Source organism: Nanorana parkeri, unplaced genomic scaffold, assembly GCF_000935625.1.
Source record: "Nanorana parkeri isolate BGI_ZX_2015 unplaced genomic scaffold, ASM93562v1 scaffold653, whole genome shotgun sequence".
NCBI classification, from domain to species: Eukaryota; Metazoa; Chordata; class Amphibia; order Anura; family Dicroglossidae; genus Nanorana; species Nanorana parkeri.
Genome location: NW_017306921.1, coordinates 4,855 through 15,279, shown reverse-complemented (window position 1 = coordinate 15,279; position 10,425 = coordinate 4,855).

Genomic DNA, 10,425 nt, shown 5'->3' with positions numbered 1-10,425 from the left:
ATTTGGGGGGGGGGGGTGGGGGGGCTGTCTTTGAAATGGTGGCTAGTATCAGCTCTGACAATGTTTTTAAATTCTTTTATTTCAAAGTACAGTTTAAAACAATACATAAAATCATCATTACAAATGATACTTTTTTGAAACAACACAACAAAATAAAATAAAACAATTTTCAGATACACAATTCTCAAAGCTCATAAAACTTATGGCGACTTGCTTTGCTCCCTTTCAGGTCTGTATCAGCTGTGACAATACCTCAGGCACCAGGAGAGCTGTCAGTATAGTCATTGCTCTGCAGTTCTGGGTGTAAAAGTTATAGCAAAACTAATCATAATAATAACCAGAATGATATTTTATATTATAAAACGATTAATGCTCTTGCACAAACATAGTCTCCATTCACGCATAAAAAGCAATGCATTCCTATGGGGCTTGTTCACACCTGCGCGGTTGTATACGCGCACAACACAGGAAAAAGGACATGCACGATTGTTTGGCAGATTTCAGCAGGTTTTGTCCCCAGCAGACGGCAATATAGCTGCAAGCGCATGCAAAACCGCATGTCTTAAAAATTCCACGTTTAAACACGCTGGGTTCCAAAAGCCTATGTGTGAATGGAGTGTAACCCTTCAACCCTAAGGCCCCGTTCACATATAGCGACTTATTGCGCGATTTCCGCCGCGATATCGCGCATTTTTGCCGCGCGATATCGCGAGAAGTCGCCGGCCAATGCTATTCAATGGAGCTGTCTTAACTCCATGTCGCGCGTCGCGGTCGCAAGTCGCTTCTACCGGACCCTTTTTTCGGCGGATTTTGCTTTTTTTCTATGGAGCCCGACGGAGAAGGTCGCGCTACTGTCGCTGGATCGTCGCTGGAACGTCGCCCCGAAAGTCGCGCTATCCCGGCCGCTGCAAAGGTATGTCGCTACATGCGAACGGGGTCCAATACAAACTTCTTCAAACTCCAACTTCACACCTTTTTTTGTAGAACTGCAAATCTCAGCCCACCTATAAGGTTTTAGCAGAGGAGAAACACTGGGAGTTGTGGCTGCATTAGGCATTTCAGTCTGTAGAAGTTCAGAGGGCAATAAATCTGCTAAGATAGATAAGAGACTTCTCCTTATCGCACAGAGGGGGGGTCAGTGATTAGAGGATCCTAATTCAGCAATGTTCTGGGTACAGGAGGACAATTCAGCACTGTTCGTTCTGGCTACAGGGGAACTCCCAATGCAAACAGCGCAGAGGTGACACCTGAGGTCATGATTTCAGCTCTTCTATACTGGACCCCCACAGTTACTTTTCCTAATCAGCCCCCATAATAGAGCCCTCTCCTACCCCAGACCCCATAGCACCCGCAGTGGGTTGCTATGGTTATTTTTACGCCACTGCCATTAGAGTCTAGCAGAAGTTCAGAGAGCAATAACTCTGCTAAAATAGATAAGGAAATTCTCAGAAAAACATAAATGGGGAAGGAAGGTTATAGATTATATACTATGTAGCAAAACAGTATCTAGTGGTGAGTCTCCTTTAATAAATACGTTTTTTACTGATACTGTTGCATATTTGAAGTGATGGTGGGATCTCCTTGTTTGGGAAATTGTTTCTTTGTATAAGAAAATTCTCTTTGCTGCACAGAGGGGGGTGAGTGATTAGAGGACAGTGAGGTCTGACTTCAGCCCTTCTATACTGGAAACCTCACAATTACTTTTCCTAATCAGCCCCCATAATAGAGCCCTCTTCTACCCCAGACCCCATAGCTGCCAAAGTGGGTTGCATTGGGTATTTTTACACAATTGCCATTAGATGTTGGGGGAACAAGGATCTGTACACATATGTCGGGGGCGCAGGAATCTCCACTCTGTTAAATGGTGAAGGGGGGTAACCGATCTGCACACTGCTTGATGTCTATGTGGGCACACTCAGACCTGAGTTCACAGGCAGGGTGCACTGTTATTTATTGATGCAGGGGGACAATTCAGCACTGTTCTGGGTACAGGGGAACAATTCAGCACTGTTAGCTCTGGGTACAGGGGGACAATGCCACACTCCCGTTAATTCTGGATACAGGGGAACTCCCAGTACACACAGTGCAGAGGTGACACCTGAGGCCATGATGCTGTGTGCAAACCCTGGAAATCCATCTAAAGTACACTGCATACATGACTTCCTCCGACTAGCTCCAGCTCCATTACTTTCGACTGCCCCTTGCAGCACACAGAGCTGTCTGATGTCACCCGGGCAGGAGAGGCAGAAAGTTACCTCGGTCTTGGCAGGGATCAGTGAGATCTCCTGATATTCCACAACTCCTGGGAGGCGTCTGGAGGGGTGGGAAGGGGAACACCATTCATCCAGGGTGTGGCTGGGCAGAAGATTTATTATTAGACCCCAATGTAAGTAGCTTTAGTAGGCCGCAATTCAAGATGGAGAGACCAGGAAGGTTTTAAGCAGTGTATTCAAATTTTAGTGTAATGTTTCAAAGATAAAAGCCACAAAACAGAATTGGTGTACACTATGTAAGCAATTTTAGTAGAAAAGAGATTCAGTGTATTATTTTGCAGTAAAAAGTCACAAAAATTGTACAGACTCAATACACACTATATCAACAGCTTTTGGAGGCTGCAGTTACAGAGGGAGGCAAAGCACAGTATTCTGTGCAAGAATTGAAAAATTAAAGTGCAGTATGTCATGCAAAAAAAGCAACAAAAATTGTACTGACTCAATAGACACTATGTACGTGGATTTAGTAGTCTGCAGTTTGAGGGAAAGACTAGGCAGATTTTAATCAAGATATCAAAAATGGAGTGTATTTTTTGGCAAAACATCAGAACAATATTGTACAGACTTCTTGCACACTATATAAGCAGCTTTAGTATGCTACAGATCCAAAGGAAGACGCCAGGCATGTTTTATAAAGAAATCAAAATTGGATGCATTGTTTCACAGGAAAACGCCACAAAAATTGCATAGACTTGATGCAGACTATGTAAGTGGCTTTATTAGGCCACAGTATCAGGATACACTACACAGTTTTATATGCAACAAAATTAAAGTGTGGTATTTCATAGAAAACCCCCCCACAAAAATTGTACAGACTTGATGCACACGATATGAGCAGCTTTATCTGCAGTGTATGAGGGAGAGAATAGGCAGCTTTTAATTAAGATAACAAAATTATAGTCTATTGTTTCACAGGAAAAAGCCACAAAAAATTTACAGTCTCGATACACACTAAGCGGATTTAGTAGTCTTTATATTCTGAAGGAGAGAGGTTTTAATCAAGATTAAAATCCAAGTGTTTTATTTCACTGCAAATAAGCTATAAAAAGACTCGATACACACTATGTAAGCTGCTTTAGTAGGTAGCAGTTTCAGAGGGGCGGGGCTAGGTAAGTTTTAATCAAGCAAAATTAGAGTATTTCATTTCACAGAAAAAAAGGAAGGGTCACAAAATTGTACAGACTTGTTGAACATTATGTAAGCAGCTTTAGAAGGCCGCACTTTAACAGGGAAACACGAGATAGGTTTTTATCAAGAAATCAAAATTGGAGTGCATTGTTTCACAGGAAAACGCCACAAAAATTGTAGAGACACGATGCACACTGTGTAAGTGGTTTTAGTAGGCCGCAGATTTAATCAATACATTTTTTTCACAGGACAAAGCCATAAAAATATTGTACAGGCTCAGTGAACACTATGTAACCTGCTTTAGTAGGTGGCAGTTTCAGAGGGGGGAGAGTAGGCAAGTTTTAATCAAGCAAAATTAGAGTATATGATTTCCCAAAAAGAAGACAAAATATTTAGCAGACTCAATGTACACTGTGGAAGCAGATTTAGTAATCTGCAGTTTCTGAAGCAGAGACCAGGCAGGTTTTAATCGATATATCAAAATCAGAGTGAATTATTTCACAGGAAAACACAAATTTTGTAAAGACTCGAAGCACACTATGCAATCGGCTTTAGTAGTGTGCAGTTTCTGAGGGAGAGAATAGGCAAGTATTAACAAAGATGTCAAAATTAAAAGTGTATTAATTCACAGCAAATAAGCTGCACAAATTGTGCAGACTTGATGCACACTATGTAACCCGCTTTAGATGGCAGTTTCTGAGGGGGAGACTAGGCAAGTTTTAATTAAAAGCAAAATTAGAGCATATTGTTTCACAGAAAAAAAGACTCAATGCACACTGTGTTAACGGCCCTAGTAGTAGCAGTTTCAAAGGGAGATACAAGCCAGGCTCTTAGATATACCACATCCACCGGCTTACCTCCGTCCATATCTCTACTTACCCCCTCATAAAAAGTTAGCAAGTTTTAATACACTCTGATCACAAAATCAGAGTGTATTATTTCGCAGGAGGAAGCCACAAATTATACCGACTCAATGCATACTATGTAAGTGCCTTTCGATGGCCACAGTTTTACAGGGAAACACCAGGCAGGTTTTTATAAAGAAATCATATTAAGAGTGTATTATTTCACAGGAAAAGCAACAAAAATTGTACAGAATCGATGCACACTGTGTAAGCAGCTGTAGAATGCTGCAGATCCAAAAGAAGACACCAAGCAGGTTTAATAACGAAATCAATATTAGAGTGCATTGTTTCACAGGGGGAAAAAAGAAAAAAATTGTAGAGACTTGATGCAAACTATGTAAGTGGCTTTAGTAGGCCACAGATCCAGAGGGAGACACAGAGCATAAACTAATCAAAATTATATTGTAGTATTTTACAGGAAAAAGCCACAAAAATGGTATAATCTACATGCACCATATATAAGCTTTAGTAATCCCCAGGCAGTTTTTTTAATCAAGGTATCAACATTAGAGTGTATTACTGATAAAAGCCACAAAAAAGGGGGGAGGGGGGGTCACAAACATTGTTGAACATTATGTAAGCAGCTTAAAGGAGAACTATGGGGTTAAGTCTTTTTCCCATAGTTCTCCTTTAAGAAGGAGGCACTTTAACAGGGAAACACAAGGCAGGTTTTTATCAAGAAATCAAAATTGGAGTGCATTGTTTCACAGGAAAAAGCCACAAAAAAGGGGGGAGGGGGGGTCACAAACATTGTTGAACATTATGTAAGCAGCTTAAAGGAGAACTATGAGGTGAGTGCTTTCCACTCACCTCATAGTTCTCCTTTAAGAAGGAGGCACTTTAACAGGGAAACACAAGGCAGGTTTTTATCAAGAAATCAAAATTGGAGTGCATTGTTTCACAGGAAAAAGCCACAAAAAAGGGGGGAGGGGGGGTCACAAACATTGTTGAACATTATGTAAGCAGCTTAAAGGAGAACTATGAGGTGAGTGGAAAGCACTCACCTCATAGTTCTCCTTTAAGAAGGAGGCACTTTAACAGGGAAACACAAGGCAGGTTTTTATCAAGAAATCAAAATTGGAGTGCATTGTTTCACAGGAAAAAGCCACAAAAATATTGTACACGCTCAGTGCAGACAATGTAAGCTTTAATGGGCTGCAGTATTTAGAGTGAGACACCATGCAGGTTTGAAGTCAAAATTAGAATTATTATTTTACAAAGAAACCCACAAAAGTTTTACAGACTTGATGCACACTATGTAAGCGCATTTACTAGGCCGCAGTTTCAGAGAGAGACCCCATGCAGGTTTTAATCAAGAAATCAAAATTAGAGTGCATTGTTTCAGAGAAAAAAAAGACACCAAAATTGTACTGAATCGATATACACTATGTAAGCTGCTTTAGTAGGCTGCAGTTTTAAAACGAAACACCATTCAAGTTTATAATCAAGGAATAAGGAAAAAGCCGAAAAAATATTACAGCCTCAATGCACCAATGTATGTGGTTTAGGTCAGAGCATCAGCCAGAGACACCACAGAGTTTTATATCAAAATAATAATGTTTACTTCACAGAAAAAGCCACGAAAACTGTACAGATGTGATGTACACTATTTAAGCAGGTTTAATACGCCACCGTTTAAGAGGGAGGCACCTCACAGTTTTGTATGCAAGAAATAAAATTTAGAGTGTAGTATTTCACAGAAAAAAACTCACAAAAATTGTAGAACACAATGCACAGTATGTAAGCAGCTTTAGTAGGCCTCAGTGTTAGTGGCAGACACCAGGCAGTTTTTATTCTAGTTAACAAACTTGAAGAGTGTATTTTTTTCATAGGAAAAAGCCACACAAATATTGTACAGGTTCAATGCAAATTATATAAGCTGCTTTAGTAGGCTGCAGTTTTTAGAGTAAGGCCCATGCAGCTTTGAAATAAAAATTAGATTGTATTATTTTACAAAGAAAGCCACAAAAATTGTACAGACTTGATGCACACTATGTAAGCGGATTTAGTAGGCCGCAGTTTCAGAGGGAGACACCAGGTGGCATTTAAGCAAAAATGTAAGATTACAGAGTATTATTAGCCAGAAAATAAGCCACAAAAATTGTGCAGATGTGATGCACACTGTGTAAGCCTCTTTAGTAGGTGGCAGATTCAGAGGGAAAAGCTAGGCAAGTTTTAATCAAAAAGCCAAATTAGAGTATTATTTCACAGGAAAAAAACATAAAATGTGTCAAGACTCAAATCACACTATGTAGGCAGCATTAGTAGGCCACAGCTTCAAAAGGAGAGATGAGGCAGGTTTTAATCATGGCATTAAAATTGGAGTATTATTTCACAGGAATAAGCCACAGAAATTGTACAGAATTGATGCACACTATGTAAGCAGCTTTAGTAGGATGCAGATCCAGAGGGAGACACCAGGCAGGTTTAATCATGAAATCAGATTGTATTATTTCACAGGAAAAAGCCTTAACAAATCTACAGAGTTGATGAAAACTAAATGACCTACATAGTTTGTGATATTCTATGCTTCTCAGCTCCATCTGGTGGGAGAATGCTGTGCAAACAGCATTAATCTATCATATGTCTGAGCAAATAATTTATAAATCCTCCCCTATGTAACAGTTTTACTAGGCCGCAATTAAAGAGGCATAGACCTGGCAGGTTTTGGCATTAAATAAAAATCAGAGTGTACTGTGCAATCTCCGGGATCTGGTTTAGCCTGGACTCCAAGTATCCTAACAATAGGTAATAGAATAAAATATACTTCCATCCAAAAAATAAAACCTTCAAATCTCTAAATCTAAACCCCAACCCTTTTTCTGCTTTTTAAAACTAACTAAAAAAACCCCAAGGTGGAGCCCAGCAACTAAGCAGCAACTGAAGTTACTGCTGACACACTCGCAAAGGTAATACTAGAAGGACTGTTAGGCCTATGCAATGTGAACACAGGTGGGAGTGCACAATATTATGCAGCGCACAACAGTGCAATTTACTTTAATGTGACACAATATAGCACTGTGTATAGCACTTTTTCAGCAGCACTGCATAGTATAGTGGCAACTATTTCTCCCTGGAAATACTCTGTCAGCTATTCCTACCTACTTCAGGTCTCTCCAGCACACACTGACAAAAGGCTGTTGGGAACCCTGACTTCTACAGGGAGAAACATAAGGAAACTCTCATTATTGGCCCTTCTAAGCCATCTAACTACAGTTTAGGCCAAGAAGTGCATTATTGGTAATTGGTTGCATTGATGGCGAGTGGCTGCATTAGTACACCATTTTTCCGAACTGCAAACAACTTTTGGGTTCAAATCAAACTCATGTTGGACCCAAAACTGAAGCTTGTTCCGGCCCATTATTTTCTATATCAGTGACAATAATCACCAAGACAGGAGGTGAATCTCCCCAGTGAGGATAATAAAAATATGACTTGGTCTAACCCTCCCTGCTCTAAAAAAAATCTTGCTTTTACATACACCTTAGCATCTGCCATATGACCTTCTTAGCCATGAGTTCAAGAATATAAATATTTTTTATGTATTGCATGCAAGTTATGCACTTTGGTGTGATGCCGTGCCATTCATTTTGAATGGAACCCCAACACTCCTTCTCAGTGGATGTGTTTTGCAGTGCAGCGCAACACTTGGCAACGTGGGTTGTGGTGTGCTGACAAAAATGCTGCATTTGTGTGCTGACAAAAATGCAACATGTACCTTTTTATGTGTTTTGGTACATTAGGTAAATTAACTTTGTCCCAAATAAGCAAGGTGAGCAATTTTAATGTGCTATTGCAGCGCAACAGTGTGAATAGGCCCTTTCCATTTGCTGAGCTATGACCCCTTTGCACCATTTTACTGAGTCTCAAAAACTAAACTTCTATGTAATTTACAAATATTTGAAGAAGAACAGAAGAGGCCATGAATAGATTGTGAAACCACTGCTTCTCTCTGATTATAAAGCAGAAGTTATTTCATCTCACCAAACACATTGTAACCTGGAAATCAGTATGCAAGGGTTTTACAACATAGGTTGGTGTTTCAAGCTGAGACATAGCATTGTAATTACCTTCTCATAACTTTTGCCAAAGCACTGAAACAGGAGTCACTGTTCTTTCTCAAAGTACTAATCAGATTTTAGTGCAAAAAAAATAAACTGAATACTTGAAAAATTACCACCAATGTGAAAAAAGTTAACTTTAAGTTTCTCACAACAGATGGGAACTATGTGCAGAGCATTATGTTAGTGTGGGGTAGGAGGTAATAACAGATTTAATATTTTTAGGCTTAGATACAAAGTCATATTGTAAAGATTTATGAGTGTGAAGTTCCTCTATCAATATTGTCCCCTCATTGACTGACCTGAAGTACTCTTAAGGTGCTCATACACTTTACAACCCTCGGAAGACTTTTGTCTTGCGAGGGTTGGAAAATACATAAAAAAACGTACGATCTGCCCATCTTGGACAGGCAGATCGTATTTGCGATCATCCGATGACTGCAATTTGCAGCGGTGACATTCCCAGTCCCTTTTTGCCGTATAGATGTGGGGCGAGCAATGCTCCTCCCCACCACTGATTGGGTTGAGAGTAGGGGGTGGTGGTCATGGTTTTGAGCGGGTCTAGTTGAAAACGAACGAACGGGCAGTCTTCTCTCGATCATGTTAAAAACCAGCCGAAAATCGTACGATTCTTGGCTTGTTTTTCAACATGCTCGAAATACAAGTCGTGCGACCGTACATTAGAAACGGTCGCACGCCTTCCATACACTGCACCATTCTCGTACGAGAATCGCGGGAAATCCTGGGATCGTACAATAATCGCTTGTAGTGACCTGCACTCATCCGGTGTGGTACAATGCAGATCACTGCTAGATCTATGGTTTATGAGTTATGAGTTTACAAAGGGGTTGGAAACTCCCTGTTAATAGTTGTAAAGTACTAAAAAAAAAAATGTGTTTAAATTTTTTTAAATATAATGCATAAACAAAAACTCTAGAGCCATTGTTTATGGTTAACTCTAAAGTGATAAGCTGAAAAGCTTTTTAAAGTGTCACCTATGGAAAAGTTTGGGTTTCATAATTAGTGATGAGGCTGGGCTTAGTGTTCACCTGATTTCAGCTAGACCCGCTCAAAACCATGACCACCACCCCCTACTCCCAACCCAATCAGTGGTGGGGAGGAGCATTGCTCGCCCCACATCTATACGGCAAAAAGGGACTGGGAATGTCACTGCTGCAAATTGTGTCACTGATTGTGGTGGTCAGAGTTTGGAGCGGGCATGGGGGAACTCAGACAAGTCTAGCCTCATCACTATCTGTAAATTGTCACTGTTTCACAGATGTGTACATTTTATGGCTTGAGATATATATATTAGAGGTGCACCGTAATGGAAATTTTAAAACTGAAACGAAACCGAAATTAAAAAAAATTGTCAGGCTGAAACCGATACCAAAAATTTTTTTTATTTACATTTTTTTCACATTTTTAAAATATTTTATAGGGGTCTAAACAGACCCCTGATATTTCCCTTTTAAAATATATTTTTCTGTATCCCCTGTTACAAAATGAACAGGATTCCTCTATACTGAGTGTTCCTGTTCATTCATAACATGAGAACATTGTGTGTTTACTATAACTATGAATGAACAGGAGGTGATGTAGAGCACTTCCCATTCATTCATAATTGAGGATATAGTCACCATACCATGTCCTCAATTATGTACAAACACTCAGCGATCACTGATCGCTGAGTGTTTGTACCTCGCTCTCCTCTCTGACACGCTGTCACAGGAGGCTGAGCGAGGGGAGCAGGGAGGAGAGCTCTGCCTCCTGTGACAGCGCGGCCTGTCTCCGCCCACACACCGCTCTGCCGGACTGTGATGGGAGGCTGAGCGGTGTGGGAGGAGACAACGGCCGCTCACAGTTCTCTCCTCCCACAGCGCTCGGCCGTCAAAGTTTTCGCTCCTCCCCGGTGGGACACAGAGCAGCGCCCAGCAGGGAGGAAAGAAAGCAGGGATGCGTCGATGTATCGGCAGGAAAATTGCACTTTTGGCATTATGCCAAAAGTGCCATTTTCGGCCGATATGTTTCGGCGGCCGATATATCGGTGCATCCCTA